Source organism: Mauremys reevesii, linkage group 12, assembly GCF_016161935.1.
Source record: "Mauremys reevesii isolate NIE-2019 linkage group 12, ASM1616193v1, whole genome shotgun sequence".
In the NCBI taxonomy this organism is placed as follows: Eukaryota; Metazoa; Chordata; order Testudines; family Geoemydidae; genus Mauremys; species Mauremys reevesii.
In genome coordinates, this window is record NC_052634.1 from 48,839,932 (window position 1) to 48,867,244 (window position 27,313).

At 49.0% G+C, this 27,313-nt stretch overlaps 5 non-coding genes across 5 annotated transcripts; 2 read left to right on the forward strand and 3 right to left on the reverse strand.

The window, feature by feature from the left end:
- The first annotated feature begins 2,239 nt into the window (after positions 1-2,239).
- Positions 2,240-2,311, forward strand: TRNAG-UCC. Its single transcript has one exon. It is a non-coding gene; the product is annotated as a tRNA-Gly (tRNA).
- Positions 2,312-13,333: 11,022 nt separating this feature from the next.
- TRNAE-UUC lies at positions 13,334-13,405 on the reverse strand. Its single transcript has one exon. It is a non-coding gene; the product is annotated as a tRNA-Glu (tRNA).
- A 1,423-nt stretch (positions 13,406-14,828) lies between these two features.
- TRNAT-UGU lies at positions 14,829-14,902 on the reverse strand. The gene has a single exon. It is a non-coding gene; the product is annotated as a tRNA-Thr (tRNA).
- Positions 14,903-24,959: 10,057 nt separating this feature from the next.
- TRNAC-GCA lies at positions 24,960-25,031 on the reverse strand. The gene has a single exon. It is a non-coding gene; the product is annotated as a tRNA-Cys (tRNA).
- Positions 25,032-27,012: 1,981 nt separating this feature from the next.
- TRNAS-AGA lies at positions 27,013-27,094 on the forward strand. Its single transcript has one exon. It is a non-coding gene; the product is annotated as a tRNA-Ser (tRNA).
- The last annotated feature ends 219 nt before the right edge of the window (positions 27,095-27,313 follow it).

Below are 27,313 nucleotides of genomic sequence, written 5' to 3' on the forward strand. Positions count from 1 at the left end.
TGACAGGAAAAGCCTCATGAACTTTTGAATTTCATTTCCTGTTTGCCCAGCGTGGAGCTCTGATCAGCACAGGTGACCATGCAGTCCCAGAATCCAAAAAGAGCTCCAGCATGGACCATAGGGGAGATACTGAAGCTGATCTCTGTACGGGGAGATGACTCTGTTCTATCAGAACTCCATTCCAAAAGACGAAATGCCAAAACATTTGAAAAAATCTCCAAGGCCATGATAGACAGAGGCCACAGCAGGGACTCAACACAGTGCTGAAACTTAAGGAGCTGAGACAAGCGTAGCAGAAAGCCAAAGAATGAAATGGACACTCACGGAGGGAGGGGCGACTGACGTCTGTAGCTATCTCACAGTTCCCACACTCTCCGAAAACCATTTGAATTCTTGGCTGAGTTCCCAAAGCCTGAAGGGTCAAAAACATTGTTGCGGGTGGTTCAGGGTATATGTCGTTCTCCCCCTCCCCCCTCCCGTGAAAGCAAAGGATAAAAATCATTTCGCCTTTTTCAATGTCACCGTATGTCTACTGGATGCTGCTGTCAGATGCGGTGCTGCAGCGCTACTCAGCAGCATCCCCTTCCCTTCCCTTCCAGACGGCAGACGGTACAGTAGGACTGGTATCAGTCATCGTCATCCCGTGAGTGCTCCTGGCTGGCCTCGGTGAGGTCGCCCAGGGGCGCCTGGGCAAAAATGGGAATGACTCCCAGGTCATTCTCTTCTTTAAGCTTTGTCTAATGGAGATTCAGTCCTGCCTGCAATATCATAGCAGCTGGAGGCTGCTCTCCCCTCCCGCCTTTGAGCTCTACTTGCAGAGGCAATAAAGTCAGTGTTGTTTCAAATTCATGCATTCTTTGTTACTTCATCACAGAAATGGGGGGATAACTGCCACAGTAGCGCAGGAAGGGTGGGTGAGGAGGGAAGCAATGGGTGGGGTTGTTGCAGGGGCACCTCCTAGAATGGCATGCAGCTCATCATTTCTGTGGGGTGTCTGGGGCTCTGACCTGGAGCGGCCATTTGCCTCTCTGGTTCTTTAGTAGGCTTGCCTGATAGTCCAGACAGGACTGACTCTCCATTTAGACAAAACTTAAGGAAGGGAATGACCTGGGGAGTCATTCCCATTTTTGTCCATGCGCACCCGGCTGACCTCACCAAGGCCTGCCAGGAGCACCCATGACAGCAGCAAACGGTACAGTATAACTGGCAATTGTCATTGTCAAGTTGCAAAGCAACAGACGGGACAGTATGGCTGGTAACCATCTTTGCTAAAATAACAGGAGTACTTGTGGCACCTTAAAGACTAACAAATTTATTTTAGCATGAGCTTTCATGAGCTACAGCTCACTTCTTCGGATGCATAGAATGGAACATACAGACAGGAGATATTTATACATACAGAGAACATGAAAAGCTGGAAGTATGCATAACAACAGGAAAAGTCTAATCAATTGAGATGAGCTATCATTAGCAGGAGGAAAAAAAAACTTTTTGAAGTGATAATTGAGATGGCCCATAGAAGGTGTGAGGAGAACTTAACATAGGGAAATAGATTCAATTAGTGTAATGACCCAACCATTCCCAACTTGCAAAAGGCAAGGGGATGCTGCTGTGTAGCGCTGCAGTACTGCGTCTGTCAGCACCATCCAGTAGACATATGGTGATAGTGAAAAAAGGCTGAACGGGCTCCATGGTTGCCATGCTATGGCGTGTGCCTGGGCAATCCAGGGAAAAGGGAGCAAAATGATTGTCTGCCATTGCTTTCACAGAGGGAGGATTGACTGACGACATTTACCCAGCATCACCCACGACACTGTTTTTGCCCCATCAGGCGTTGGGATCTCAATCCAGAATTCCAATGGGCGGGAGAGACTGCAGAAACTATGGGATAGCTATGGGATAGCTACCCACAGTGCAACGGTCCAGAAATTGACGCTAGCCTTAGTACATGGATGCACACCGCCGAATTAATGTGCTTAGTGGGGCTGCGTGCACTCGACTTTATACAATCTGTTTCCAAAAACTGGTTTCTGTAAAATTGGAATAATCCCATAGTGTAGACATACCCTGTGATTAACAACTTTGATTGGCTAATTGAAAGGCTGATGGTTCAAACCCAAGTGAAGATGGAGGTGTTTTTTTTTTAGTGATGAGAATCCAGTACATTTTAACAGGCAGAAAATCTCCTCAATGCTACTCTAGCCTCATTAGGCAAGCATAAGGAGCATTTTTGCCAGATGCACTGGTGGTATAGTGGTGAGCATAGCTGCCTTCCAAGTAGTTAATCTGGGTTCAATTCCCAGCCAATGCAGAGATATGATGTTTTCTCCCCTGGGAATTGGTTTAATTTCAGTCACATTGTATCAGTTTAGCAATGGAATGAAAGAATCAATGTCCTGCAGGTCATTCAACACACAATGGAGGAAGAAAGGGGCGGGACTATACAATGAGCTGTTGGAGTTATCCTGGTATTACAATGTTTGGTTTATTTTTTTAAAAAACTTCCTTTAATTCCCTCTCCCTTTTAGACTCAGAGCCTTTAAGGTCAGAAGGGGCCAGTGTGATCATCTAGTCCGACCTGCTGCACCTTGCAGGCCAAAAGACCCCACCCACCCACTCCTGTAATAGACCCGGGAGGGGAGGCAGCTCTGTGCACTGCCCCTACCCCAGGCAGCACATGGAGGCCCTCTGCTCCCCTCCCCCAATGGGTGTGCAGAGATGTGCCAACAGCAGTAGGGTGGCTCCCTGCCCACTCTGCCTCCGTCCCTCCGTGCCACTCCCAGAAGTGGCCGGCATGTCCCCATCCCCGGGGCGGGGAGAGTGTCTCCATTCATTGCCCCTGCCCTGAGTACCAACTCTGCAGCGGCCATTGGCCAGGAACTGCAGCCAATGGGAGCTCTGGGGGCGGTGCCTGCAGGCAGCGGTGCACAGAGACCCCCTGGCACGGCCCAGCTAGGAGCTGCTGCCAGAGGGTTGTGTGTACCGGTCACTTTGGGAGCTGCACTGCCCGGGGTAAGCACCACCCCTCCTCTACCCCAAGCCCCTCCCCCAGGGCAGAGCCAGCACCCCACACCCAAATTTCCTCACAGAGCTTTGCTTGTCTTCCTTTCACCCAGAACCGTCTTTCTTCTCCTGGGCTGCAAGTAGCCACCCCTGGGAAGCCAAGACGCAGGCACAGGATTCTACCTCCCAGCAGCCAACCGCACCTCCCCAGGCTTTGCAGAACGACTGGTGACGCTCTACTAACCCCACTTAGCCGCACTGAGGCACTTAGCTTCTTCGTCAGCTCGACTTTCCTCTTTTGCCCCATTCCTGCCTCACTTCCTCCTTTGGCAAGTCACACATAGGAGGCCAGCAGCAAGAGCCGGCCGCCATTGGTCAACCTCCAAGTGCAGAGGAGACCAAGCCACAAGGCTTCAAAAGGTGACCAGCCCAGATCCACTAGCTTTCCCCTGCTGATGCCAAGGCTTTTTCTCAGCTCATTTCACCACCCTCTGCCCTGCAGGGGTTGAGTTTATCATAGGTGTTACCCAAAATTGGGCCAGCTAGTTAGTGCTCCCTACGCTTATGACCCACCAGAGTTTGGCAGAAAGCAGCACATTTATTATACTGACAGCTAAGCTCAAAAGAAGAAGTGGGGGGTGTCACACTCACACTTGTATACTCACGCTCCCTGGACAGGCACAGCACTGGAGATGTCAGGATTCGGCAAGGTAAGTGTCCCACAGCGCAGCTATGGACGGTGCGATGAAGGTAAATCTTCCTGAGGCACAATGAAATACAACGCAGAGAACCACTGGCCAGACGGTCCGGGCGAAGGGTATTCACTGGAGGTACAAGCTTGTGAGTGCTCTCCTGAGCACAGGGTCCCTTCCCCTTTTAAGGGCCTGCACCTCATGGCCTGCGACTAGAGATGACTTGGCTGCATCTGGTTGGTCACACTCCACCTTGGGCAGTGTCCATGCTCTGGGTGTGTGAGTGCTGCCTAATTAGCGTCCCAGACACCTTGTCTACCTGGGAGCTCTTCTGCTCTTCAACCAGCCCATTCATCCCACCAGCATTCCAGGAGGGAGCGGGAGGGGGAAAGCCACTTCACAGGCATTCAGAGAGGGACAGGAGACAAAAGTGGGAGCAGGGGAAGTATAAGAGACCTTTTGAGCATAGAAATCACTGCTGCTCCTACAACAGCAAGGACAGGCCAGTAGGAGCTGAGAAAAACAAGCTAGCATGTTTCTGTCTGGTTTTGAACCAGGGACCTTTTGCGTGTTAGGTAAACGTGATAACCACTACACTACAGAAACTCTGTCATAGGGAACTGCCTCTCCCTTCAGAAGAACATAAGAATGGCCATACTGGGTCAGACCAAAGGTCCATCCAACCCCGCATCCTATCTGCCAACAGTGGCCAATGCCTGGTGCCCCAGAGGGACTGAACCTAACAGGTAATGACCAAATGATCTCTCTTCTGCCATCCATCTCCACCCTCTGACAAACAGAAACTAGGGACACCATTCCTTACCCATCCTGGCTAATAGCCATTCATGGATTTAACCTCCATTCATTTATCTGCAAAAAGAAAGAGGAGTACTTGTGGCACCTTAGAGACTTACAAATTTATTTGAGCATAAGCTTTTGTGGGCTAAAACCCACTTCATCAGATGCATGCAGTGGAAAATGCAGCAGGAAGATATATACACAGAGAACATGAGAAAATGGGTGTTGCCATACACACTATAACAAGAGTGAGCAGTTAAGGTGAGCTATTATAAGCAGGAGAAAATAACCTTTTGTAGTGATTATTGGGATGGCCCATTTGCAACAGTTGACAGGAAGGTGTGAGTGACAGTAGGGGGACAAATAAACATGGGGAAATAGTTTGACTTTGTGTAATGACCCATCCACTCCCAGTCTTTATTCAAGCCTAATTTAATGGTGTCCACTTTGCAAATTAATTCCACTTCAGCAGTCTCTCGGGAGTCGGGTTTGAAGATTATTTGTTGTAATATTGCGACTTTTAGGTCTGTAAATGAGTGACCAGAGAAACTGAAGTGTTCTCCAACTGATTTTTGAATGTTATAATTCTTGACATGTGATTTATGTCCATTTATTCTTTTACGTAGCGACTGTCTGGTTTGGCCAATGTACATGGCAGAGGGGCATTACTGGCACATAATAGCATATATCACATTGGTAGATGTGCAGGTGAACGAGCCTCTGATAGTGTGGCCGATGTGATTAGGTCCTATGATGGTGTCCCCTGAATAGACATGTGGACAGAGTTGACAACGGGCTTTGTTGCAAGGATAGGTTCCTGGGTTAGTGTTTTTTGTTGTGTGGTTGCTGGTAAGTATTTGCTTCAGGTTGGGGGGGCTGTCTGTAAGCAAGGACTGGCCTGTCTCCCAAGATCTGTGAGAGTGAGGGATCATCCTTCAGGATGGGTTGTAGATCCTTGATGATGCACTGGAGAGGTTTCAGTTGGGGGCTGAAGATGACTGCTAGTGAACATAAGAACATAAGAAAGGCCGTACCGGGTCAGACCAAAGGTCCATCTAGCCCAGTATCTGTCTACCGACAGTGGCCAATGCCAGGTGCCCCTGAGGGAGTGAACCTAACAGGCAATGATCAAGTGATCTCTCTCCTGCCATCCATCTCCATCCTCTGATGAACAGAGGCTAGGGACACCATTCTTACCCATCCTGGCTAATAGCCATTTATGGACTTAGCCACCATGAATTTATCCAGTCCCCTTTAAACATTGTTATAGTCCTAGCCTTCACAACCTCCTCAGGTAAGGAGTTCCACAAGTTGACTGTGCGCTGCGTGAAGAAGAACTTCCTTTTATTTGTTTTAAACCTGCTGCCTATTAATTTCATTTGGTGACCCCTAGTTCTTGTATTATGGGAATAAGTAAATAACTTTTCCTTATCCACTTTCTCAACATCACTCATGATTTTATATACCTCTATCATGTCCCCCCTTAGTCTCCTCTTTTCCAAACTGAAGAGTCCTAGCCTCTTTAATCTTTCCTCATATGGGACCCTCTCTAAACCCCTAATCATTTTAGTTGCTCTTTTCTGAACCTTTTCTAGTGCTAGAATATCTTTTTGAGGTGAGGAGACCACATCTGTACACAGTATTCGAGATGTGGGCGTACCATGGATTTATATAAGGGCAATAATATATTCTCAGTCTTATTCTCTATCCCCTTTTAATGATTCCTAACATCCTGTTTGCTTTTTGACCACCTCTGCACACTGCGTGGACATCTTCAGAGAACTATCCACGTTAACTCCAAGATCTTTTCCTGACTCGTAGCTAAATTAGCCCCCATCATGTTGTATGTATAGTTGGGGTTATTTTTTTCCGATGTGCATTACTTTACATTTATCCACATTACATTTCATTTGCCATTTTGTTGCCCAATCACTTAGTTTTGTGAGATCTTTTGAAGTTCTTCACAATCTGCTTTGGTCTTAACTATCTTGAGTAGTTTAGTGTCATCTGCAAACTTTGCCACCTCACTGTTTACCCTTTCTCCAGATCATTTATGAATAAATTGAATAGGATTGATCCTAGGACTGACCCTTGGGGAACACCACTAGTTACCCCTCTCCATTCTGAGAATTTACCATTAATTCCTACCCTTTGTTCCCTGTCCTTTAACCAGTTCTCAATCCATGAAAGGACCTTTCCTTTTATCCCAGGACAGCTTAATTTACGTAAGAGCCTTTGGTGAGGGACCTTGTCAAAGGCTTTCTGGAAATCTAAGTACACTATGTCCACCGGATCCCCCTTGTCCACATGTTTGTTGACCCCTTCAAAGAACTCTAATAGATTAGTAAGACACGATTTCCTTTACAGAAACCATGTTGACTATTGCTCAAGAGTTTATGTTTTTCTATGTGTCTGACAATTTTATTCTTTACTATTGTTTCAACTAATTTGCCCGGTACCGACATTAGACTTACTGGTCTGTAATTGCCAGGATCACCCCTAGAGCCCTTTTTAAATATTGGCGTTACATTAGCTAACTTCCAGTCATTGGGTACCGAAGCCGATTTAAAGGACAGGTTACAAACCTTGGTTAATAGTTCCGCAACTTCACATTTGAGTTCTTTCAGAACTCTTGGGTGAATGCCATCTGGTCCCGCTGACTTGTTAATGTTGAGTTTATCAATTAATTCCAAAACCTCCTCTAGTGACACTTCAATCTGTGACAGTTCCTCAGATTTGTCACCTACAAAAGCCAGCTCAGGTTTGGGAATCTCCCTAACATCCTCAGCCGTGAAGACTGAAGCAAAGAATCCATTTAGTTTCTCCACAATGACTTTATCATCTTTAAGTGCTCCTTTTGTATTTTCATCGTCAAGGGGCCCCACTGGTTGTTTAGCAGGCTTCCTGCTTCTGATGTACTTAAAAAACATTTTGTTATTACCTTTGGAGTTTTTGGCTAGCCGTTCTTCAAACTCCTCTTTGGCTTTTCTTATTACACTCTTGCACTTAAGTTGGCAGTGTTTGTGCTCCTTTCTATTTGCCTCACTGGGATTTGACTTCCACTTTTAAAGGAAGTCTTTATCTCTCACTGCTTCTTTTACATGGTTGTTAAGCCACGGTGGCTCTTTTTTAGTTCTTTTACTGTTTTTCTTAATTTGGGGTATACATTGAAGTTGGGCCTCTATTATGGTGTCTTTAAAAAGGGCCCACGCAACTTGCAGGGATTTCACTTTAGTCACTGTACCTTTTAACTTTTGTCTAACTAACCCCCTCATTTTTGTATAGTTCCCCCTTTTGAAATTAAAGGCCACAGTGTTGGGCAGTTGAGATGTTCTTCCCACCACAGGGATGTTGAATGCTATTGTATTATGGTCACTATTTCCAAATGGTCCTGCTATAGTTACCTCCTGGACCAGCTCCTGCGCTCCACTCAGGATTAAATCTAGAGTCGTCTCTCCCCTTGTGGGTTCCTGTACCAGCTGCTCCATGAAGCAGTCATTTAAAGTATCAAGAAATTTTATCTCTGCATTTCATCCTGAAGTGAAATGTTCCCAGTCAATATGGGGATAATTGAAATCCCCCACTATTATTGGGTTCTTAATTTTGATAGCCTCTCTAATTTCCCTTAGCATTTCATCATCACTATTACTGTCCTGGTCAGGTGATCGATAATAGATCCCTACTGTTATATTTATACTAGAGCATGAAATTTCTATCCATAGAGACTCTATGGAACCTGTGGATTCGTTTAAGATTTTTACTTCATTTGAATCTACACTTTCTTTAACATATAGTGCCACTCCTCCCCCTGCACGGCCTGTCCTGTCCTTCCGATATATTTTGTACCCCGGAATGATTGTGTCCCATTGATTGGTCTCAGTCCACCAGGTTTCTGTGATGCCTATTATATCTATATCCTCCTTTATCACAAGGCACTCTAGTTCACCCATCTTATTATTTAGACTTCTGGCATTTGTGTACAAGCACTTTAAAAACTTGTCCCTGTTTATTAGCCTGCCTTTTCTGATGTGCCAGATTTCTTTATGTGACTGTTTATCATCTGATCTGGCCCTTACATTATACTTCTCATTCCTCTGCTCCTGACTATAACCCGGAGATTCTCTATCATCAGACTCTCCCCTAAGAGAAGTCTGTGTCCGATCCACACGCTCCTCCGCAGCAGTCGGCTTTCCCCCATCTTCTAGTTTAAAAACTGCTCTACAACCTTTTTAATATTTAGTGCCAGCAGTCTGGTTCCACTTAGGTTTAGGTGGAGCCCATCTCTCCTTTATAGGCTCCACCCAACCCAGAAGTTTAACCAGTTCCTAATGAACGTGAACCCTCCTCTCTACACCATCGTCTCATCCACACATTGAGACTCTGAAGCTCTGCCTGCCTACCTGGCCCTGCGCGTGGAACTGGGAGCATTTGTGAAAATGCCACCATAGAGGTCCTGGATTTCAGTCTCTTCCCTAGCAGCCTAAATTTGGCTTCCAGGACATCTCTCTTACCCTTCCCTATGTCATTGGTACCTACATGTACCACGACCACCGGCTCCTCCCCAGCACTACACATAAGTCTATCTAGATGCCTCGAGAGATCCGCAACCTTCGCACCAGGCAGGCAAGTCACCATACGGTTCTCCCGGTCATCACAGACCCAGCTATCTACATTTCTAATAATCGAATCTCCCATTACTAACACCTGCCTTTTCCTAGAAACTGGAGTTCCCTCCCCCGGAGAGGCAACCTCAGTGCGAGAGGCAACCCCAGCACCATCTGGAAGGAGGGTCCCAACTACGGGAAGGTTTCCCTCTGCTCCCATTGATTGCTCTACTTCCCTGGGCCCTTCTTCCTCCTCAACAGCACAGGAGCTGTCTAAGCAGAGGTGGGACAATTCTACAGTGTCCCGGAAAGCCTCATCAACATACCTCTCTGCCTCTCTCAGCTCCTCCAGTTCCGCCACCCTGGCCTCCAAAGTCCGTACATGGTCTCTGAGGGTCAGGAGCTCCTTGCACTGACTGCACACATACGCCACCCGCCCACAGGGCAGGTAATCATACATGCGACAGTCAGTGCAATAAACTGGATAGCCCCCACTCTGCTGCTGGGCTTCTGCCCAGCCTTTAATTTCACCCTGCCAGTTAGTGAAAGGGTGGTTTACGGAAAGTAGTTTTGGAATGTGGTTCGGTTTATAGGTTTGAAGGGGGGGGCACGGGGAAGGGGTTAGGGCTGGCGAGGAGTTCCCACTCCCTTCCCACTCCCCTGCCAAACTCCCTTGCGAAACTCCCTGTTAGCAGCCCCTGGTCGCAAAGCTCCCTGGTCACTTGTGCGCGGCTTTATAAAGCCCTGGCCTGAGTGAATGCCCCGCCCACTGATTAAGGCTCAGCCAATTACCAGAGGCTTCGAGCTTTCAAACCTGCCTCCAACTGCCAGCCAGAGCACACGGTCCCTCAAACAACCAAACAAACAAACAGACTGACAAACACAAGCTCAGCATACAGCAAGTAACCCCCAAACACAAACAAACACACACTACAGACAGTCACTTACCCCACAGATGCTGTATTAGCTCCTCCTTCACCTGGAGAACTCCCTTGCGAAACTCCCTGTTAGCAGCCCCTGGTCGCTTGTGCGCGGCTTTATAAAGCCCTGGACTGAGTGAATGCTCCGCCCACTGATTAAGGCTCAGCCAATTACCAGAGGCTTTGAGCTTTCAAACCTGCCTCCAACTGCCAGCCAGAGCACACGGTCCCTCAAACAACCAAACAAACAAACAGACTGACAAACACAAGCTCAGCACACAGCAAGTAACCCCCAAACACAAACAAACACACACTACAGACAGTCACTTACCCCACAGATGCTGTATTAGCTCCTCCTTCACCTGGAGAACTCCCTTGCGAAACTCCCTGTTAGCAGCCCCTGTTCGCAAAGCTCTTTGGGGTTCTGTTACTTTCTTTGTTGGGCCTGTCCTGTAGTAGGTGATTTCTGGGTACTCTTCTGGCTCTGACAATCTGTTTTTTCACTTCAGCAGGTGGGTATTGTAGTTGTAAGAACAGCTGATAGAGATCTTGTAGGTGTTTGTCTCTATCTGAGGGGTTGGAGCAAATGCAGTTGTATCTTAGAGCTTGGCTGTAGAAAATGGATTGTGTGGTGTGCTCTGGTGAAAGCTAGAGGCATGTAGGTAAGTATAATGGTCAGTAGGTTTACGGTATAAGGTGGTGTTTATGTGACCATCGCTTATTAGCACTGTAGTGTCTAGGAAGTGGATTTCTTGTGTGGACTGGTTCAGGCTGAGGTTGATGGTGGGATGGAAATTGTTGAAATCATGGTGGAATTCCTCAAGGGTTTTCTTTTCTATGGGTCCAGATGATGAAGATGTCATCAGTGTAGCGCAAGTAGAGTAGGGGCATTAGGGGATGAGAGCTGAGGAAGTGTTGTTCTAAGTCAGCCATAAAAATGTTGGCATACTGTGGGGCCATGGGTACCCATAGCAGTGCTGCTGACTTGAAGGTATACATTGTCCCCAAATCTGTTATGAGTGAGGACAAAATCACAAAGTTCAGCCACCAGGTTTGCCGTGACATTATCGGGGATACTGTTCCTGACGGCTCATAGTCCATCTTTGTGTGGAATGTTGGTGTAGAGGGCTTTTTGGCCTGCTGCTTTTCTGTCTGGGAGGTTTTTGTCAGCCCTGGCACACAAAAAGGGCATCATTGCGAGCGCCCACGAAGGCAAGATGAATTTTTGCCTGCCATGCTCAGCTTGACTTGCTTCCTCACCCCATTCCTGCCTTAGATCCTGGGTCGCCTGGTGGCTGAAGTTGGTCCATTGTCTCAAGCGGTGCCAGAGCCTGACACAGTGCCCCGGGCCGCCTTTGCTCTGCACATGCCGGCCGTGCACATTTGCAAATACTTTAAAGCTCCTGTCAGTAAGTTCTGGGGACAGTTGCTCACCTTCAGAGGAAGCTCCTTAAAATTGGCCTGTCTCACCCAGTGGTACATTGACCTCTGTTCAGACTGAGTCAAAAGGGGGTGGGGCTCGCCACTGTGGCCGCCGCTGCTGTGAGGGTGGCCACTGTTGCGGATGAAGCCATCCTGGAAGCACCTTCCACCTAGCCACCCACTGAAAATCCTGTAGGATGTAAGGTGTGGGTAGAAGAACACTAGGGGGGGCCTCCCCCTTCCCCCACCATTCGCCATCCCATACCCGGTGCTGCACCCAGTGGGGCAAAAAGAAAATACGGCCATATCGGAAGAGTCAGTTGCATTCTTTATGGTTACCCTGCCATTCCCCTCAGGTCTGACCTGCCCTCCAGCTCAGCCACCACTGAAAATTGAAACACAAAACAGTAGAGCCGTACAAGGCTTCAAAGCCCACCAGGCCCAACCGCTCTTCTAATATGGCAGAAAAGCCGAACTTCTCCTGACTAGGTAGGGACGTCCTAGTGCCCCACAAGAAGTGGAAGGCCATCGTGTTCAGTCTCAGTAGCACTCGTGGAGCAGGGGGAAATACCTGGCTGAGGAAATTCCCCACAGATGGGTCTTGAGCATCACAACTTTGTAGGTAATGACAAGGTCCACTTACGCCACCGGCTGAGCCACTCCTCACAGGCCAGCAACCATTTCTCCCAGTTCGCGTCCCCACCTCAACCCCAACCGAACGCTAGAAGGCCCAGCCATCAACCTGCCCACTCTTGCAGCCCTCCTCTTCCACCCTGACTGATAGGGAGGATTATTAAGCCTCCCTCCCTTAGGCCCTTCAGCATCCCTGGGGAAGACCAACACTGCCCAAGTGACTTTGGGCCAGTAGGTCAACCAATAGGGCTGCCTCCCAGGCCAGGCTGCAGCCCAGCTTCAGGACTCAGAGGAAATGGAGCTCGCATCCCTACCTACAGGACTCCAGGCATGGCCAGGCTTCTGGATCAAACGTCCCTCTTGTGCTCAAGTCACAACAGCTAGCGGGCAAAAGACAGGCTTTCATGGCATTGGAGAAAGCAAGATAGAGCCTTGGAAGAGCCCTTCTATCTGCAGCAGGATTAGCCTGTGTCAGTGATTAATGAGGTGGATCTAGTTGTAGATTGTTATTCATTCCGCCCCTTGACACTTCACACAGTCCCTTTCCTACTCAAAGCCCCAGCACCTCAGTGATCCTGGTAGCAGGGGTTGGGGCCTGAGATTTTCAGGGTCCTTTTTCCTCCACCTGGAGTGAACTCAGCTTTTCCCCATCCCAGACTATCCATGAAATAACAACAGGAGCATAAAGAAAGAGGGAGGAACATCTCACGGCCAGGGCTGGATGTGCCCAGGGCCCCTGCTTGTCCATTGTTTCCTGGAATTTGGCCCCTGCTTTGCACAAGGGACAGAGAAAGATCTTGCTGTTCCTGTGTCTGTTGAAAGAAAATTGTGCTTCTGTATGAAAGAGAGGCAGGAAATGGCCTCATGGTGGGACAATATCCTCAGGATTAAGACCTAAGAACTCAGGCTGAGAACTGATTTAACTCCACTCATCTGGGATTTAACAAATTGTCTTCCATGGAGCAGGGCCAGTTCCAGTGTTTTTGCCACCCCAAGTGGAAAAAAAAATAAAAAAGCTGCAATCAACTGCAGCTCTACCTCTGCTGCTTTTGGCCTCAAGTCCCTCCCTCTGAGAGGGACCAATTGCTGCTGAAGCCTCCCCTTTCCATTGGCCGCCCCAGGCACCTGCTTGCTGGGCTGGTGCCTGGAGCGAGCCCTGCCATGGAGACACTGGGAAGATGGGGGGAATCAGGAAAACACCACAGCTTCGTTTATGTTGTAAGTGAAGAGAAACAAAAGCAGTTTTGGTTTAAAGTCACTTTTCCCTGACTGGGAATTGAACGCAGACCTTGGCAGTGAAAGTGCCAAATCCTAACCACTAGACCACCAGGGAGGGGCAGATGCTGTTTTTCTTCTCACTTATGTTACACTTTCTTAGGCTACTTTCTATCCAATTTCTGAAGTTGCTCCATTGTCCATTCCCTGAGGGACTAAGAGCAGAGAGTGCAGGAATCCCTGTACTCAGGGTCACAACCTGAGCCCAACTCAAGCTACTGAAACAAGCACAAATGATGCTTCCTCCATCAGGATCACAGAGCCACACAAAGAAAACCCATGAGGAACAATCCTCCTCTGCCTTCATTTACCCCATCACAACCCTCTCAGCAGCCAACTCTTGTGGGAAGGACGCTGAGCTGATAGGAGCTCTGGCATAGAGACCAAGGCAGGGATGTTGCACCCCTTCAGTGAGAGCTGGTCACATTCTGACTCTGGAGGAGGAGAGAAAGGCCATGGCCACATGATGGGGCCAGTATGTACCACAACATGGTTCTTTTTTGTGGGATGACTCTGAACATTGACTGATCTCCACTCCCTTGGATTTGAAGAGATGTTTAGTTGGGCACTTGGGAACCTGTAAGGCTGAAGCAATTTTATGGATGGTGACACTACGATTAAAGGGTTATTTAATGTTGTAGAAATTGTTAAAAACACTTAGCTTCAACTGGAACTGCCTGTTATTAAAGGCTGGTTTCCCACGTCAGTTCCATAAGCTCTGCTAGAAACACCCTGGGTTCTCTCCTGCCTCGGTGGGAACTGCAGGGAATCGTCCCCTGCTGCCCTTGGCTCCAGGCTGGTTTTTCTGGGGAGGGGACGTGGAATTGATTTGTTTGCTGTTGAGAAGGGAGCCAGGCCAGTTCTCAGGGAACGAGAACTCCCAGCATCTTCCCAGCCCAGCCCAGGCTGCTGCCCTGTCCCAGCCTCTGTTCCCCTGGGGCCCTGCGTGTTTGACTCTAGAGCAGGCCGGAGCAGCAGCTGAGGCAGAGGACAGCCTGGGCCGGGCAGATAAGAAGGAGTTTAGCAAGCAAAAAAGGTAAAATGGCAGGGGAGTATTACCCTGGACTCGACGGCATTTCCCCATTGGTCTGTCTGCTTTGGGGCAGGGACAATAACACGTCCTGCTGCATTCGTGATTTCAAAGGGCGGTTTAGGATTTTCAGTCTCACACACGGTGCACAAAGCAGGACTCAACCTTTGGCGTAAACTAAACAAGCTGCTCACAGATTCTGGCAGCCACAATGAGCATTTGGGTGAGAGCTCAGACCTGCCCCTGTCCCAGAGGGAGACAGGGGTCATCTGTGTGGGGACTGGAGCACTGACCTACCCGCTCCTAACTCCCAAACGTTCAGTAACTCTGTTATCAGTGCCTGTGAGTGTAATTTAAACCATAAGAAAAACCTCACTGGGCTAGACCAAAGGCCCATCTAGCTCTGAACCTTGTCTTCTGACAGTAGCCAATGGCAGGTGCCCCAACAACCAGGCACCACTGGGAGTTGAACCCAGGATCACCTGTTTACAAAACAAACGCTTTAGCCAGCTAAGCCATGGTGCCTATGGATAGCTAAAATATAGGGTCATCTCACACATGACTCCGTGCTATCAGGGCATGACAAGCTTTGCTTGTGTTTGGATTCTGCAAAGCAGAGGAGCAGGTGACGTTTTCCTTGCAAGTTGTGTGTGAGTGAATCTTTGGCCAGGTCTGCACTACAAAGCTGTTTCAGCAGAATTATATTGCTCAGGTGTGTGAAAAACACACACTGCTCCTTCGGTCGGCAGCTTGTGGCTGGTGTACACACGGCAATGCCATGTCTGGCGACAAAATTACCCTGTTTTGGTGACAAAATAAAATGACTTCGATGAGAGGTCTAGAGCTTTTGCAGCAAACTTAAAGTGTCAGTGTAGACACTGCTGTTCATTATATCACCATAACTGGCCTCCCCCAGTATCCCACAATGCCCGCTGTGAACTCGCTTGCCCTGCATTCCTGCTACAGAGCCATGGGCCCCTCCCCTTTCATCGCTCTGGGAAGTTCTGACAGCTGAGCCTGCTGCTCTGCTCTGGCAGCCAGGAGCAAATCACTGCCGTGGATGCTGTTCTCTCCCACCCTGCAAACACAGAGCAGGGTGGCAGGAACTTCCTTACATTGGGGAGGCACTGGCATCCAAACTATGACACCCCATGACACCCCTTCCTCGAGGAGGCTCTTACCTTCTAAACAGGGTCGGCTGTTTTCAAGTAAAATCACTAAAAGGGAAGGAGAAAACTCGAAAGAGGTTCCTCCTGGCGCTCACGTATGTGAACCCGAATACTCTCTCTGTCCTCAAAGAGAGACCTAGAGAAGGAGACTTGCTGAAGCAAAGCCACAGGGGTCTGTGAGGTTTCCTGGCCCCTCGCCTCTGTCCTGCCTGCCTGATGTCAGCATCTTTCTGTGAGGTCACCACCTCCACACCACCTTTGACCAATAGTCTGAGGTCCTGCAAAGGCCTTTATGATGTCACTGCCACATCCCTCCCTTGCTGTGCTAATGTCCTGCCCCTGCCCAGGCACTTTCGAGGTTTAAGCTACTCCTGTGGATCACCCCACTGAAGGAGCGTTCGTTCTATGAAGCAAGCTGGCTAGACTGGAAAACATCAGACGCTGTTTGGATGGACAGGGTGGGTCTCAGGGGAGGGGCAGAGAGGGTGCGGGGGGGGGAACTGAATGCAATGCTCCAGATGTGGCCTCACCAGTGCTGAATAGAGGGGAATAATCACTTCCCTCTATCTGCTTGCAATGCTCCTACTAATCCAGCCCAATATGACCAGTTACCCATATTGAATGCAGACACAGCAATATCTGATACATTGGTTCCTGTCCAGTCAGGAGGTTATTTCCCACCTATTCATAAATAATGAAGATGCTTTAAGCGGAGGGAAGAGAACTGTCCCATCCGTGCAGTTAACCCATCTCCCGAGAGGTGGTAGCTATGTCAGTGGGGGAAGCTATGTTGGTGGGTGTGCAAGCTGTGGTATCTACATGTGTATATAAAGTTTACTCAAACCCCATTTTTAAAACCCCTGTGGCCTGGGAATAGAAAAGGAGCTCTCTGAGGCAGAGCCCGTCCTTCAAAATCCTTAAGATCACTGACTTGCCAATGCAAATGTCATGGGGGTATAGCTCAGTGGTATAGTGTTTGACTACAAATCAAGTGGTCTTTAGTTCAAATCCAAGTGTCCCAATTTCTTAAATAAAAATAATTCTGTTTCCAGTATGCTCAAGAGCTCTCATAAATAGGGATCCCTGAAACGAATGGACACACTCAATGTTTGCCTGTGCAAATGCACAAAAACCTAGCAAACATGTCCCCAGCTGAAATCAGTTCCAATCCTCTAAGTGTCTAGGTTTGTTTTCATCAACTAAACAAAGGCCCATGAAGACTCATTTGCAGGTCCTTGGCCTCCATGGGCTACAATGTGCAGAAGAACAAGAACCACATCCACATGGGAGGCATGGACTAGTCTGTATTACATTTGGTAAGTAAGTTGCCATTGGGACTGAAAACTCTACTGGAGGTGGACAGGAGCCTGTTACAAAACTAAAATAACCAAGATTTACAAACTCCCTGTTACACATTCAATCCTCTCTTTGTGCACACGGCATCAACTGGGGCTCTAATAAATGGCAGCCTTCCTTTAACACAGATCTTTGTTCCTTGTGACTTTCAGATACATTCGAATGGCAGCTGTTTAGAGGTCATGTGCTGCTAGTTCATGAGCAGCAGCAGAGTCTCTGTACGTTTACCAACCATAGAGCTGGGTGTGTCTGCATCCAAGTAACTGCAGAGTCAGTGTAGTCCCAGACAGTTAATTGCACAGTCTCACTTTCTGGTCTCATTGATCATTTGGGTAGAAACAGCAACGGTTTGGTGGGGTTTTTTTTCCTCCTTCGTTTTCTCCCAAGGAATGTGTGATCTTGAGCATGATAGTTTAAGTTCCCTGTGGGTCAGGAAAATTCCATCTCCTTGAAATAGCTGGGAAGTGACCTGTTTGTATAACCTAGAATAAAGGAGCTTTTGTAAAGCAGTTTCATCTTTAAATATGCTGGGATAAAAATAGTAAATAGTAAATTCCACAGCCAGACACCAGGCCAGGATCAATTGATGGGGCCAGGATCAATTAATTACAGAAGAAACAAACTCTTGGGAAATAGCTGTAATTTGTCCCCAAACCTTTCCTTGTTCTCATATGCTATCAGGGATTCTCTTCTAGAGGGCAGAGTTAAGGTTATCTGGGCATGTACCCTCACTCTGTATTCCCTGTTTCTCCAGAGTTTGAGTTTTACTGAACTCCATGTTCTGGAAGGTAAGAGATAGTCACAGTCAAAGTTAACTCTCTGTTAACAAAGGTTTTGTTAGTGGCAAATAATGAGACTAATCCTCATTGCGGTAATTCCACTGACTTCAATGTGCTCTTTCCCCATTTCTAGTTCCAAAAATAAGCAAATTAAAACAACCTTGAGAACTAAAATGCTGTGAGAAAGTGGAAATTTTAGTAGCTCAAATAATTCAGTTTCTGCTGTGCCTTGTGCATGTGTAAATGGCATGTTAATTTATAAGCACATCTTTCTTAATATCTTTAAATATTCTGTAGTACATTGACTACATCAAGTGGGTTGTTCAATGCAGTGAGGTTTTCATGCATTGCCTAATACATATTTTTCATATTATGTAAATTAACACAACTCATTGAACACAAAATTGTGTATTTCATGCTGTGAACTGTGTCGGTAGCTCAAATTAATAGGTTTATTTTCTCTCTCTCTTCTCTCTCTGTGAGGCACAATGAAATAATTTAGTGATGCTGGAAACGTTCTCTTCTCCTCCAGAACTGCCTTGGAATCACCTTCCTTTGTAGATTAATCTGCCCCTGTGTCGCTACAAGGAAAATATAGTTTCTATGAAAAAAACACAATTTTTTAATTAAAGGGACTGAAAGAGAATAGGTTACTCAGACATAGGTTAGGGGTTTGTTATAGAAGTGGGTGGGTGAGATTCTGTGGCCTGCGTTGTGCAGGAGGTCAGACTAGATGATCATAATGGTCCCTTCTGCCCTTAAAGTCTCTGAGAATAGCCACATGAGGGTGACACATCAGGAATGCAAAGCAACAAATTCCTGGTTTGCACATTGATGGTGACAAGGGATTGAACTCGACTCCTCTTTTCACAGACACATTTGTTTTATTCTCTGAGGTCAAACATCAGTTTAAATGTTGTACTTAGTCCTCTGCCTTGTAGCTTCAACAGCCACAGATGCAAGATGAGTTACTGCAGCCTAGACCTTGTGTCCGTGTTTAGGTGGTTTTCACCTAAACGTTCAAGCAGCTCCCAGTAATGTCCCGAGCTCCCCAAGTCCCACTGACAGCTGACCTCTTCCTGCCCACTGAGCCCAGCCCAGACCGTGGGTGGGGGGTGAGTTTGTACCCAAATAACTGACAGCGCCAAGCAAGGAGCAAAGAAATGTTTGCTCCGGTCACTAGGTCTCTGTTTCTATTGCTCGTTTGCTCTCTCCCCTTCCCTGATAAGGAGCAACGGTAAGAGAAGAAGAGGTTAAACCATGTACTAGGTGGTGGCTGGGTTTGGATGACAAATTTAAAACCATCTCAGCGCCCTCTAGTGTGACACTGACACCATCAGATTCTCATCTTTCACTCACACTTCATTAATAACAGTTTCCCTGAACTACTTTGCTGTGATTATTTCAATGGCTCCTACACCGATACCTGCTGCCCCTTCTGGCTGGTTAATTGCACTATTTGGAACCTGCTCCTAAAATTACACCCTTCCTGGGAGCAAGATTCAGAACTGCCCAAGGAAACCCCATTGGGTTTCAAGGGCAGCCCAGGCAGGGTGGCAAGGGACAGCCCAGGGTCTCAGAGCTTCTTCTTCCTCACAGAGAGAAGGTTAAGGGGGGCCACTAGTTATGACTCCTGGGTTTTAGTCCTGGCTGTGGCAGGAAAGGGGTGTTTAGTGGATTAGAGTTGGGGGCTTAGGAATCAAAGAGGAAACATCTCCCTTTTCAGCTTCAATGCACATTGAACAAGAACATGGCTTCTCATCTCTTCGGTTTCAGAGGAGCAGCTGTGTTAGTCTGTATCCTCAAAAAGAACAGGAGTACGTGTGGCACCTTAGAGACTAACACGTTTCTTAGGTTCTGTTGCCATCATGTGGCCATTTCATTTCACTTCTTAATGTTAAAAAGGTCTGGGTACTTCAATGAGGCTAATCATCTAGTGGAACAAGCTCCGCAAGGGACGTGGTTAATTCCCCATCACTGCTGTGTGTAAATGAAGACCGCAGCTCTTGCTGCAAGACACCTGGTGTGTGGGTGTCTCTGTTCCCCCTTGAGAACCTCTGGTACATGGTGCTTCCATGCTCCCAGTTCAAGATCCCCATCATGTGGGTGCTCCCATCCAGGATCTCTGGTGGGTGTCTCTGTCCCCCACCCCATGAACTAGCTCCCGTGTGTGGTTTCCCCTGCCTGCCCCCATCCGGGAGCTGTGGCTGTCTCTGTTCCCTTTTTCAAGATCCATGTTGCAGGGGGGCGTCCCTCCCCCCAGGTCAGAATCCCCAGCGTGTGGGTGCTCCCATCCCCCCCTCCAGGCTCTGCAGGGGGTGACTGTATAAAAAGAGACCGTGTCTCACTGTCTTGCCCAGGCTACGCCGCGGGGCTATTCACAGGCACGATCCACTACTGATCAGCACGGGAGTTTTGACCTGCTCTGTTTCCAACCTGGGCCGGTTCACCCCTCCTTAGGCAACCTGGGGACCCCAAGCTTCCCCGGGATCACCATATTGATGCTGAACTTAGTGCGGACACCCGATCGGCACAGCCCCCTGCAGCCCAGAACTCCTGAGCTCAAGCGATCCGCCGGCCTCAGCCTCCCCAGGCGCTGGGATCACAGGCACCAGCCACGGGGCCCGGCTGGTTACAGGGTCTCCCGCTTCCAACTTCAGGCTCAGCCTGGGAGCTCTGCGCTCTGAGCGGGTGGAAGTGGAGCCTGGCACTGAGCTGATGCGCTGAGGGTTATTTGCACTGTGCAGTTCACATGGAGGTGAAAACACGGGGCACAGATCTTTGAGCACAACCCTTGTCCTGAGGAATGGGGCGGGGGCTGCATAAAGAGACCGGCTCTCCCTGGCGGGGCTGCAGCGGCTCTTCACAGGCGCAGTCCCACTGCCAATTGGTACCAGAGTTTTGAAAGCCTCCTTTCCTGGGCTGGCTCCCCTCTCTCTAGGGGGACTGGCGACCCCAAACTTCCCAGAAACCATCATAGCGAGGCCAACCTGAGCACAGACACCTGCTCAGCACCCCGGGGTGCAGCCCTGAACTCCAGCTATCAGCTACGCTCAGCTGCTCACCCAACAAGCGTTGCACGCAGGAGCCTTTGTGCCCCACGTGTTCTGGTCCCTCCCAGTGCCAGCTTTAAACTCTGCTGCTCAGTTCTAAGCTTTGGCCACACGGGGGCAGCCCGGAGCTCAGCCAACGCCTCCCGCTGCTGGTTGCGTTTCCCACTCCTCGTGGCAGGTTCACACCCCGCAGGCAGATCTCTGAACCGGGCCGAACCGTTCCCCAAATCCAGCGCTTTAGCAGCAGCTTTGCTAGGAAAGCGCTGACGTCCCCAAGTAACGTAAGAGCCAGAGCGCTGTGTCCAGGATCTTCTATTGGGCCCCTCACTGTGGTGTCTGTCAGACGCAAGGAGAAACCAGGGAAATGTTTTCATGGTGTTTAAGGGCAGAAGGGGCCATTAGCTCAGCTAGTCTGACCCCCGAATAACACAGAATTACACCATGACACGTATTGATCCCACAGACCTTAGATAGATCAAAGCGTTTCAGCCCTCAGGAAGGAGGCCAAACTGGGTACCAGAGGCAGCGAACAAGGGGCCCCCAAGGCAATGGCAGGGAGCTGATGAGGTGAAATATGCCCAGATGATCCCAGCAGGTGACCCACCCCCATGCTACAGAGGTGGGAGTCCCTGTTCCTCCTGCCCTTAAGAATCTCTGGTGGTAAGTGGGTCCCCCCAGTTCCCCAGGTAAGAATCCTCCATGTGGTTTCCCTGGCTTCACCTCCAAATAAGAACATTGTGTGGAGGGAGTGGGAGGAAGGTTGTCTGGCAGATATGTAATGAGGCTGCACTTCTTCCTGGTCCCCTTTTCCCACCCACACCGCCCGGCAGCTGCAGGGGGAGAACATGAGGGACCAAGCCCCTCCACACTGCGCAGAGACAATGGAGACAGAGCCTAGCCCTGCCCCAGTGAGGGGAGGGCAAAACCAGAGCTTGAGGGATTCAGCCCTGGGTGGTGGGGCTCAGACTTTTGGCTTCAGTTCCAGGCACCAACAAGTCTAATGCCAGCCCTGGCAACCCCATTAAATCAGGGTCACATCCCACTTTGGGGTCCTGACTCACAGTTTGAGAATCACCACTCTGTGCTGAGGAGAGAGTTTTCCTGTGGGTGTAGTTAATCCACTTCCCAAGAGGTGGCAGCTGTGTCAGTGGGAGAAGCTATATCGGTGGGTGCGCAAGCTGTGGTGTTTGCAACATTTAAGAAGTTTAATCAAACCCCATTTTTAAAAGCGCCTGTGATCTGGGAATGGCAAAGGAGCTTGATGAATCAGGGTTTGTCCTTCAAAGTCCTGGATATCACAATCCTATATTCCTGTTGTCATGGGGGTATAACTCAGTGGTAGAGTACTTGCCTGCTGATCAAGTGGTCCTTGATTCAAAACCCTGTGTTCTCTTAGAACCTTCTTTCTTTTTTTTTTTTAAAGGAAAACATTTTCATTTCCATTCTCCATTATGTTCAGGGGCTCCTCTATACGGGAGTGCTTCATATGAATATAGACACTCAACGTTTCACTGTCCAAATGCATAAAAACCTAGCAAAGCTGTCCATCAGCTGAAATCACTTCCAATCCTCTAAGTGTCTAGTTTATGTTTTCATCAATTAAACAAAGGTATCATACGAATGTACATTTGCAGATCCCTCTTCTCTAGGAGCTATGTTGTGCAGAAGAACAAGAGCCACATCCAGCTGCAGTTCAGGAGTCTGATGACCAAAGAGCCAATAAATGTTCTGAGGGCTGGAGAAAAATGCCTTCTAGTGAGCTATTGAACGAGCTCAACCTGTTTCGCTTATCAAAAGAAGATTGGAAGGTGACTTCATTGAAGTGTTGAAGGGCCTTAATGGAGAGAAAAGGTTGTGTATTAAAGGACTCTTTAATCCAGCAGAGAAAGGCATAACAAGCCCCAATGGCTGGACGGTGAAGAGAGACAAATTCATATTACAACTAAGGCACAAATATTCCATAGCAAGGATGATTCACCGCAGGAACAATCTACCAAGGAAAGTGGTGGATTCTCCATCTCCTGATGTCATTTAATGAAGACTAGATGCCTTTCTGGAATATGTTTGCCCCAAAAGTAGCTCTTGTGTCATACAGGAGGCCTGTGATATGCAGGGGGTCAGATTAGATGCTCTAATGGTCTCTTCTGGCCATAAAGTTAATTAATTTCTGAAAAACTGAGTGTAGCATTGGGAGCAGCATCTGATGTTTTCCTGTCTAGCCGGCTTGCTTTCTAGAACGAACGCTCCTTGAGTGGGGTGATCTACAGGGAGTAGCTCAAACCCCCAAAGTGCCTGGCCAGGGGCAGGACATTAGCACAGGAAGGGAGGGGTGTGGCAGTGACATCACAAAGGCCTTTTGCACAAAGACTGTTGGTCAAAGGTGGTGGGGAGGTGGTGACCTCACAGAGAGATGCTGACATCAGCCAGGCAGGACAGGAGCGAGGGGCCAGGGAAACCTCAGAGACCCTGTGGCTTTGCTTCAGCAAGTCTCCTTCTCCAGGTCTCTCTTTGAGGACTGAGGGAGTATTCGGGTTCACGTACTTGAGCGCCAGGAGGAACCTCTTTCGACTTTTCTCCTTCCCTTTTAGGGAGTTTACTAGAGACCAGCCGTCCCTGTTTAGAAGCTAAGAGCCTCCTTGAGGTTTGAAACCTGTTCAGTCTGATCCATCTGGTGATGAAATCTAAGCATGGAAAACACGAGCTTAAGGAGGCAGAATTTTATTCCGCACCAGGGATTTTGTCCCCTAAATTACTGGAGACATTAGGGTTTATCCTTTGTGTTTCACCTTTTCCTCCATCCCTTCCTCCTTTCTCTTCTCTTGCTTCTTTTGTCCTTTCACCTGTTTCCTCCCAACACCAAGAGCGGGGTGTGTGTATGTGTTGTGGGGAGTGTTTGGCAGCTCCCACTGTGGGAGGTCCACCAAAACTGTGGGGCTGAAATAGTGCTCAGGCAGTGATCCCCACCAGTGACCTGAACCATCCTTTGGGCTCCCTGCTGAGAACCCTCAGCCTCCCGTCCTCAGTCTCTACCTGATTGGCTGAGCAGGGGTTATTGACAGGGAGAGACTCAGGTCCTTGTTGTTCTCTTTTAAGACCAAGGAAATAAGTCAGAACCAGTCATATGTTTGATGAATTTTGCTGCTTCTCTGCATTAATGGTCTCTGAGCAGGTCATGATTCTCTCTAACATTGCAGTTCTCCTCAAATACTTGCTGAATAATTACTGTGCACTGTTGGTCTGGAGCTCATCTGAGAGCACTTTATTCAGGTCATTCAATGGATGAAATTCAAGATCCAATGGTTAGTTTGAAAATCAGGGGTCTTGGGTCCTATTCCCAGCTCTGCCACTGGCTGGCCGTGTGACCTACGACAAGTCAATTCTCCTGTCTCAGCCTGAGCTTCTCGCTCTTTCAAGTAGGGATAATAATGATCCGCTCCGACCTACCTTACGGTATGTGGAGGCAGGGCTGGCTCTAGGTTTTTTGCCTCCCCAAGCAAAAAAAAATTTGTCTGCCCTCCCATCCCCCTGCTGCCCGAGCCCTGGGTTCTCCCCTCCCTACACCTGCACCCCTTGCCTCCCCAGCTCTGGGCCTCCCACCACTTTCACTCCCCTGCCAAGCCAGCCCTGGGCTCTCCCCCACACACACCCTGTGCTGCCCCAGCTCTCGACTCTCCCCTTCCCCCCTACCAGTGCTCCCCCACCCACACACCCCTGCTGCCCCAGCCCTGGGCTCCTCCCACACTTGCACCTACTTCCACCCCAGCCCTGGGTCACTGGTAACTTGCTCCCAGGTTAATAAAATAGAAAAAAGAGAGGATTGAATGTGTAACAGGGAGTTTGGTAAATCTTGGTTATTTTATTTTTTCAACAGGCTCCTGTCCACCTCCAATAGAATTTTCAGTCCCAATGGCAACTTACTTACCAAATGTAATACAGACTAGTCCATGCTTCCCAAGTGGATGTGGTTCTTGTTCTTCTGCACATTGTAGCCCATGGAGGCCAAGGACCTGCAAATGTGTCTTCATGTGCCTTTGTTTCATTGATGAAAACATAAACTAGACTCTTAGAGGATTGGAACTGATTTCAGCTGGGGGACATATTTGCTAGATTTTTATGCATTTGCACAGGAAAATGTTGAGTGTTTCCATTCATCCCTAGTCAGTGGAGCTCCTGAACATAATGGAAATGGATATGCAATTACTTTTGTTGAAGGGCTAGGCTTTTAAGGGGGTACTTGGATTTGAACCAAGGCCCGTTTGATCTGCAGTCAAACACTCTACCACTGAGCTATACCCCCTGACAATTACATTGGCAAGTCAGTGATCTCAAGGATCTTGAAACCTGAGAGTGGAGTTCGTTTCTTCCACACCAGTGTTGCTGTCTGTGCATCCCGGAGCTATGGGGTGAGTGGGAAACGCCCACAACTAGCTTGTCAGTATCAAGAAAGGAGCAGCCGACATCAGGACCAACGAGTCGTGTTGGTGGCGCATCAGGAAGAATCCACACTCCCAGAGACTTCTCGGTGAGGGCACGATACACAATGGGGGCTACCTACCCGCCACGTCCCATCAAGGGTCTTTCTAGTTCCACTTCAGTGTTACCCAATTTCTAATCAGTCTTTGGCCCAGATTCCCTCCCTGAGCGGCACCAGCACATACCTGGGCCCCTGCTGAGTGTTAAATCTGCCTTGAGCTGGGACCCAGCTTGGCAAAGAGCCGGCAGCCCCCTCTGTGCTGGAGGAGAGAGCAGCCCTGGCACTGGGCAGGGCAGCCCTGAGGGAATGAACCCCATGTGCCCGTGAGGCCCTGATCCAGAACCTCTGCCAGGCAGCTTGTGCTGCTCAGGCGTCTCTAGTCTCCGGCGAGGATTCAAAGCTTCTCTGCTCCAGGGGAACCCCTGGGGGAGGGAGGCAGGGCTCCTGCAGGATAAATCTTCCTGCCGGCAGAGCCCCGGTCCCCTCCTCATGGGCACAGGGCGCTGCACACGGCACCCACCACATGCACACACCCCTTTGTGGGGAGAATCAGCTCTGGGATATTGGGGTCAACCCCCCCTCCTCCCTGCAAACCTTCTCCTGGCTTCAGTGAGGGAATGGGGGCGTGAGGGGCTAGTGCGGTAACAGCAGCAGCGTGGCCGTGGGGCTCGGCCGGTGGCTGGGGCCAGTCGCCTGAGCATGAACCCAGCCAACCCCAGGAGATGGACCCGGGTCACCAGCCCAACCCACCACGCGGCTGCTGCCGCTGCCCCGTTAGTGCGCGAGCTCCCACAGACCACGCTGGGGAGAGCCCCCAGCTGCAGGAGACGCCCTGAGTGCCTGGCAGGGCCCAGCTCCTGGCTGACCTGCCCTGCTGGGGGTCAGGGGGCTGGGTGACAGGGGGGCGTTGGCTCTGGGGTGGGACTGTCACTTCCCCCCCTGCCAAGCCAACAGGATCACAGCAAACGAAACCAGCTCGGCCGGCAGGGAAGAGTTCAGTCCAGGGCCTGGTGCATTCTGGGAGCAGGGGCGGGGCAGAGAAAGGGCAGATACGGGGCAGCTCTGAACACTGTGCGCAGAACTGCCTGTCCTGTCCCGCAACCTCTGTTACAGGGGGCTTTTAGCCATAGTTTTAATCAGGCCAATAAATTGAAACAAACCCTGTTAAATCATTGCTCAGCCCAGTCCTTCACCCACATTCCTTAGGGCATTGGGTGTTTCATTTCCTGCCTCCATTTCCCACAGAGACACAATTTCCTTTGCACAGATCCATGAACAGCAAAACCTCCCTGTGTCTCTGGTCTGAGCCAGGGCATTCGATTCCAGTGAAATCTTCTCTCCTGCAATGTGATGGTCAGACAGAGGGGACGTGGCACCTGCATCCCTGCCAGGGAGATATTGGCTCGGCTCTTTCTTTCTGCTGCTGTTGTTAGTCCATGAAACATCAAGGGTGGAATGCAAGGCTCAGTTCATGTAACAGCCCCCTGAAAAATTTCAGTGCCCCAGAGAAATCCTGCCACCTGATATTGGAATGATGTGCTGGAGATTTGACTAGGAAAGGGACTGGCTGAGTTGTCAGAGTGGGGAATGAACAACAATCTACAGCAATGTCATTAACACAAACACACTCTCATCCTGCTCCAGCCGGAAGGGAAATGGGCAGGAATTCTCGCTGTTCACCCAAGGACACACTTACACTGATGCACAGCCATGAATGTGCTGGGGAAGCTGGTCTGAGCAAACAATTTGAAGAGACAATTCAGTGAGAACTGAATTATCGTGTAGTAAAACAATTATACTTCAAGTAGTTGTGGCCGAGTGGTTAAGGCGATGGACTAGAAATCCATTGGGGTTGCCCCGCGCAGGTTCAAATCCTGCCAACTACGCAAGCTCTGTACTGTTGTTATGATTACTGTAGTTTTAGTGCCTGAGCATTCACAGTGCAAACTGGAGCTAAATCTAGTTTCACTCTGTCTACACTTAAAATGCTGCTGTGGCACTGCTATAGCACTCTGGAGTAGACAGTCAGTGGAGAGGTTTTCCCATCCCTGTAATAGCTGCATTGACAGAAAAATTCTTCCTTTTCTTTAGCACTATCTAACCAG